The sequence below is a fragment of the Salvia miltiorrhiza genome, chromosome 6 (assembly GCF_028751815.1).
Source record: "Salvia miltiorrhiza cultivar Shanhuang (shh) chromosome 6, IMPLAD_Smil_shh, whole genome shotgun sequence".
NCBI lineage: Eukaryota > Viridiplantae > Streptophyta > Magnoliopsida > Lamiales > Lamiaceae > Salvia > Salvia miltiorrhiza.
In genome coordinates, this window is record NC_080392.1 from 38,361,836 (window position 1) to 38,369,084 (window position 7,249).

The window sequence follows — 7,249 nt, forward strand, 5'->3', positions numbered from 1 at the left end:
TTCATCTACTCGACTCCACCGCCTCATTTCAGCTTATTAAACTCTTTCATTTTCTGAAAACACCACCAAATCCCAGCAATCAACTTCTTGTTTCTGCTGCTTTCGATTCAAGTGGTAATTTTAATTCTTGTACAGAGCTTATGTAATTTTATTTCAGCATCTCAATCGTTTCTCCAATTTCTTCCCAAAAACCAAAACTTTACAACATAATTCTGTTTTCAAATCAAAACATGCATACATCCATTTTCTGTAATTCCATAAGAAATCAAATAGAATAAATATTATAATTACATGGAAAAGGAAATAGATAGAGGAAAAGGGGGGAAATCGAGTGTATGACTGTTTGACAGCCGGAGAGGTGAAGGGGGAGCTGGCTAGTAGGCGTCGCCGGGCGCTGCCGCGCCACGGCGGCCGGCGAAGATGGGCAGAGAGGCGGCGACGGTGGTTGGGCGGCATCAGATCTAGAAAAGGGGAGGCGGCGGCTGGGCTGTGCTGCTGTCAACGCGGAGGCGGCGATGGTGGCAGCTGCCGTCGACCAGAAGAGGGAGAAATGAGAGGAGTGGTAGGTACTGACAAGGCGGCGGGAGTCACCGGAGAAGGGAGATGGCCGCGGCAAGGCGCGGCGAGGAGAAGGGCAGAGGGGGCGAGAAATGAGGAAGAGGGAGAGAGGTTGAGGAGAGGACAGGGGGAGCCAGAGCCGCCGGCCTCCGGCGGCGGCGTGCCGTCTGGTGGCGGCGGCAGGAGGCCGAGAAGAGGAGAGGGAGGAGGGCAGGGCACCAAGAGGGAGAGAAGGAGAGAGAGAGAGTGAGCTGCTGCGTGAGTTGGGTATGTGTGAGTATGTGTTGAGTGCTGAAAATGTAGAGAAAGGGATTTAAAGGAGAGATAAGGAATTTGGGCTCAAGTATGGGCTAAAGATTTAATTTATTTTTGGGCTTGAAGTGTGGACTAATTTTCATTATCAAATGGTTTTGCATTTGCTTATTATTTTACAAATGATGTCATTAATTTTATATATGGGCTTGAATTACTAATTTAAACTTAGTTTTAATTAAATATTGAGCCCAAATATTTTTATAAGAAAAACTCTTTTATAATCTATTAGACAAATGATTTCAAATGGTTTTATGATAATAAATTCTTAAGATTTAAACTACTATTATTATTATTTTTAAAGTTCAATTAGGCCCTTATGTTTATTATTTGAATTTATCTGACTAGGTGTGGCGCGACTAGGACATGGATTTTAATTTGAATTATCAGAATTAGCTTTCAAGTTGAACTTCAAATTCAGGTGTGGGATTTATTTCAGTACATGCTGTGGTTAATCTTTGTCCATTTTAATATTATGTGTTTACCATATGTGAGTTGCATTAAATTATATCGCTAGGGGCCCGTTGAATGGGTCCAGGATGGAAAGATCCTTGGTATGCCACAATGCGATATTATGTTAAAGTTATGGTTGCAACTAGTCGCCAGGGGCCGGCTAAATCGGTCAAGGACGGAAAGGTCCTTGGTATGCCACCGTGCGACTTACAGTTACGAATGTATTGATCATATGTGATTCTCATTTTTATTAACGTGGACAATGATTGCATGTTCCCACACTGAGTGTACCCTGTATACTCATCACATACTTAACATTTTCAGGTTTTAAAGGCCGGAGGCGCGTGGAAGGTCGAATGGCGAGTCAAATATTTTTGAATTTAGTTTTACTTAAAAATGTTATTTTGAGTAAAGTATGTTTAAATAAAAATTTATTTTCTGATTTTCTCATTAAATATTTATTTATAGTCATGGATTTTCCGCGTGCGTTTCCATGTAAATTTAAATTGGATTTGGGTGTCACAATTGTGAAATCTCATTTTCTTATTAACTTGTCAAGACAAAAGAATGACATATAATACAAAATCGTGTTTTTACATGTACATGTCAAAACAAATTCATCTTCAAAACATAGCATTTCCACGCAGCCATCAGTTTTCTAACTGCCTCACCCATCACCTTCCTCACCACCAAAAGCGTCCGCCACCATCTCCATGTTGCTCCGGCTCCCTTCGTCCTCCGCCCCACCACCACCGAAACGACGAGCGTTGCCCCCTTCATGACCTTGGCGGAGCCGGGCACCTCCAGCTGATCCAAATACCACATCTTCATCCTCAACGCCGACACTCGACTCCTACTCTCCGCCATTTCGCAGCAGCTTGGCGAAGACTCTCTTTTTGCTCCGGTGACTTGCTTTGTTGTCGCTGAAGCTGTCGTTCGGGAATGACAGGGCTCACCGGAGTCTGTGAGATACAAGGCCTGGGATATGGACTAGTCATCCCGATAGAAATCACCAATGTCGTTCAGAAGTAACTTATGTGTGTGGGATATATAGGTTAGAATTAGTTGAATCCCAGTTAGTTATTTCTTTGTGTTTTGAGCTGATAATATAGTTTTTCACAGCAAGCGAGAAATAGAAATTATCGATAACAAGGTGTGATTGTCGTACTCGATCTGCAAAGGAGTGATTGTTGACACTCAATAAAATTTAACAATAACGTAGACATAGGGAGGATTCGTCAACGTAAAATGATGTCAAATTGCTTTTGGAACGTAATCATGCAAATTAGAAAAATAACTCAAATCAATAACGATAAAGCCTCCAAATTCATAAAGCTAAATTTTTTCCTCTATTTCCAAGGACTCCACGACGACCCGCATGAGCTGCCTTCAACCCCATTGTTCGGGTATTCTTTACAGACGCGGGCCGGAGCAAGAATTTGTTGCTCCCGGGATGACCAATTAGTGCTACTAATGTGGTCATCTGGAGTTTCACCATCATCCTTTACAAACAAGCGTCGTACCGGTGGTAGTTTTCTAACAGAGCGAGTTGACGTTATCTCGTCGTCGGATGAGTCGTCGACAATAACCACCGTTCGCCCAACAATGTTGGGACTGGGAGTATCGCTAATGACGATTATGTTGCAGGGATGGTTGTGTTTGGTCTTCATTGATTCTAGACCGAACAACTGACTCATCAGACTGAATTGCGGCTCATCCTCATAGAAATACCATTTAGCGGAAGGATCATCCTAGAGCATAAAAAAGAACACGTAAATGAACACAAGTTTTATATTTATACAACAAAAATAAAATTATAGTACCTTCAATATTTTTTTCCACACTGATTCGGCCGCGGAATAACCAAAAAGATTTGGTTAGCTGCGTGAATTTGTATAGGCCAATTTATCTAGGAGTTTATTTTGTATCTTGTTGGGGAGTTAGTTTTGTTTATGGACTTATTCAAGTCAAAGACGTGTAAGTTTATTTTTAATTCATTTTCAGAATTCCTATTTTTTAATTTTTATTTTTCCACGTCATAAACATTTTGTATTTTTTTCTTCATTTGTAGAATTGCCATGTTTACAGGATAGTGTAAATAATGAATCAATTGTGATCATGCAAATTCTATACCCCATGTATGCACATCTTTATAAGAATGGACAGTATACCGCTGGACGACCCGCGTAGAACGAGGTATGACGTTAATTTACTATATTTAAATTCTTTTGTTCGAATAATTTATTTTACAACTATTCTAACTTATTTTGTATTGTAGTTGGAGGTCAAGAGGAGATTGGGAGAGCTTCGTCAGACACAGGAAGAGGTCACGCATTCAGATGTGGATCACATCTTCCGAGAGGTTGTCACTCCTGATACGAGGGGGCGCATCATGGGATTAGGTATGATGATGTCGAGGTCGATTACTTCGCACGACGAGTCGTCGAGCTCGCAGTTCACTAGCACCTCCCAGTTTCCCTTCGATGTTGCCTCGAGGGCTGAGGTCACCACATTGAGGGAGGAGTTGAGCTCTACAGTGAGGGAGCTAGAGGCTTGGAGAGCGAACGAGGAGGCTCAGAACAGTGTTATACAGGAGATGCAGGCCCAGATCGCGATGCTCATGCGAGGATATCGAGCACCATCCCCTCCGATGCCACTGATGGGACCCACCCGGACCTTTGATTATGTTCAGTCTCTTTTGTTGTAGACACTATGTGATGACTTCTTACTTTGACTACTGAATTCCTAAACTCCTCGTTGACGTATTTTATATTTTGCTACTTTGTTATTTGATGACTTTCTACTTTGATCATCTTCATTACTTTGATCATCTTCATAATAATAATAATAATAATAATAATAATAATAATAATAATAATAATAATAATAATAATAATAATAACAACGACCGAAAATACGGTCGTTAATATCACAGACAGCAGTTAGATGTCGCCGGCAATTAACAGATTAAACGGTTATCAACGGCCGAATTTCGGTCGTTACGCAACGACCGAAAATAAACGGTCGTTAGTTCACGCAGGAGATTAATGACCGAATTTCGATTGTTATATTTCCCAGATCGTCGTCCTTCTCCACGGTTTTAACGATAAAACAAACGGTCGTTAAAATTTAATTTTCGATCGTTGTTAATTAACGACCAAAAAATTTCGATCGTTAACAACCGGACGACGAACAAAACAACGACACCAATTTTCGGTCGTTAAGAGTTTAACGACCGAATTTTTGGGTTTAACGACTGAATTTCCGGTCGTTAAAGCTGCATTTTCTTGTTGTAATCTATGAATTCACAACTTAATTTTCTTGAATTCACAACCAGATTTATAAATTCACAACTTAATATTTTTGAATTCACGACCACATCTATAAATTCACAACTTAACATTCTTGAATTCACAACTAGATCTATGAATTTACAATTAAAACTAGAATTCACAACCAACTCGATGAATTCACAACTGAATCGTTAGTGTTGGTTGTGAATTCGAGTTTTAAAGCTCGAATTCACAACTAGCGTGTAACCCGTCGAAATTTGATGAATAATTATTTTAGTTGTATTTATAGTTATAAAAAATAAAATAATATTTATATCAAAGTAATATATTTAAATTTGCTATGTATTATTAATCGTTCGTAGGGGTGTAAACAAACCAAGCCGCTCGCAAACTATTCGGAGTTCGGCTCGAAAAAAGCTCGTTCAAGTTCGTTTAGAGAAACTCGATAAATAAACAAACCAAACTTGAGCTTAGTAGTATTCGGCTCGTTAGCTCGTGAACATGTTCGTCAAGTGATTCAGCTTGAAAAATATAAATTATTAGTATATACAACTTATATTTATCCACTAAAATTAATAATAATTGTATTAAATCTCTAATTAATTTTATTTGTAATAAGAAAATAATTAATATATTGATTATTTTAATAAATAAAATAATTTATTTTTAAAATAAAATAATCAATATTTTGAATATAAATATAAATTTAGAAAGTTCGTATAGGCTCGTGAGCCGCTCGCGAGCCTCAAAGTATTCGGTAAGTAAAGTTCGGGATTCGATTCAATACTAAACAAACCAAACTTGAGCACACCACTATTCGGTTCGGCTCGGTTCGATTACACCCCTAATCGTTCGCATCACAAAATTGTATTGTAACACGTGTTAAATATCCACATATATTTACATTTATAAATATAATTTATCATAATAATTGGTTATCAGTCTCAATAGAGACTCGAATATTGAAGAATAAACATTCATATACAAAATTAAGAGATTGTAAATTAGGAAGAAAAAAAAAAAAGTTCACGTAAGCATGTTGATAAATGTTAGTACCCGTCAAGAATGTATGTTACTCATATCCAAATAATCTATATCTATATATTATATGAAAACACGATTTTTAAGGTAATTTTTTTTTACAATTTCTCTTCCAAAATTTTAGGGCATGATGCTCTATTCAAACAACGTGTGTTCATCAAACACTCTTTCAAACAATCGTGTGTCATTAAATTCATGACTTAATCTACTAATTAATTTGCAACAACATCAATAACACGCGCATTCCATATGTTCATCATAAAAAGATAAAAACTTGAAAGAATACACAAAAGAAACTTCATTATAAGAATAAGAGAATAATTAATAGACAAAAAAAATAAAAATTTATTATGTACACAAAGAATATACTCGAGTGAAAATAACTTAATTCATGAAAACTTGAAAGAACACACACAGAATTTCAGTGAAAGAAGAGAAGAAGAATCATCCGCGGGCTTCATCTTCAACATACAATTTTGCAACTTACTGCAAATCGCATCTTGCATAACATATCAACTCTATAAGACCAACACCTTTTTCAATTCTGAAATATTGCATTCAAGTCCCAAATCTTTATGTAGTTTAAAAAAATGGTTAAGGTGCTGATAGGCGCCTATAGTAGAGTCCCCTATAGCGTATTGCTCTCCATAGTCAACATTGGATCAAATAGGCCCCCAAAGTCCGAAAAATTAAACAACTAAATCCATTTGACTAATGATCGTTTGACCCCGTTAGTAATTTTTTTTTTAATTCTTATCTTCTTCCAATTTCTACCCCAATTTATTTCTTCTTCCCACGATCAAGAAATCTAACTAGAGGCCAGGCCATGCCTCGTCTCTTAACTTCGGCGACTGGTCTGCACCATCACTTCTCACATACTTTATCGATTCCACATAAATTTCTCACTGGAACGAGCCCTACTTTCTATCTCAGAAGTCGTCGATGCCGCCCGAAATTTCCAGCGAGCTGGCACTACTGTTAGGCGCTGCTCCTATGCCCGAACTCTCTTCTCACTCCACATAATCGAGTCGGAAAGGGGGCGAGCCCTAATTCTTCTCTCTTCCCCAATCTGCCGCTTTGACCGTGAACTTTCGACGAGGCCGCCGCTGTTAAGTTCTTTAGCGCCGCCACGGCTCAGAGGTTCCGGTGAGCCGAAGTCGCGGCTGCTTCATTGATTTGGGGTCCGACGAGTTGCATACTCGCAAATCATCATCGTGGCTGCATCTGTAAATGCCCTGGAAATTATTTCCAGGCTCTGAAATCACCGCCGTTGCTGCAGCCTTCGTCGTGGTTCACCAAAGCAGGGCAACGTTGTCGTCTCTCTGTTCTTCCACATGGGCACCAGAAAAAAATATGCATCTTATTGGTATAAGTAGCCCAATCAAATCCTTTAAACTCTCCTCGAATATGCAGTCTCATACCTGCATATGCTCATAATCCCTCTCGTTTGGGTATGTTTCGGTTCATCCCTGTGCCCCTCCGCTTGGAAGTCTTAATCGGAGCCGCTCCTTGTCCGTGCCTCTTTGCACCGGTGATCACTCCGTACTTCGTCCCTAGGCGTCACAGGCCCACACCAGCTTCCGCTTGGTTCG

At 39.1% G+C, this 7,249-nt stretch overlaps 1 long non-coding RNA gene across 1 annotated transcript; it reads left to right on the forward strand.

Moving 5' to 3' along the window:
• On the forward strand, window positions 1-2,197 carry LOC130989487 (uncharacterized). The gene is made up of 3 exons (XR_009090638.1): window positions 1-114; window positions 1,219-1,291; window positions 1,648-2,197. It is a non-coding gene; the product is annotated as an uncharacterized LOC130989487 (long non-coding RNA).
• The last annotated feature ends 5,052 nt before the right edge of the window (window positions 2,198-7,249 follow it).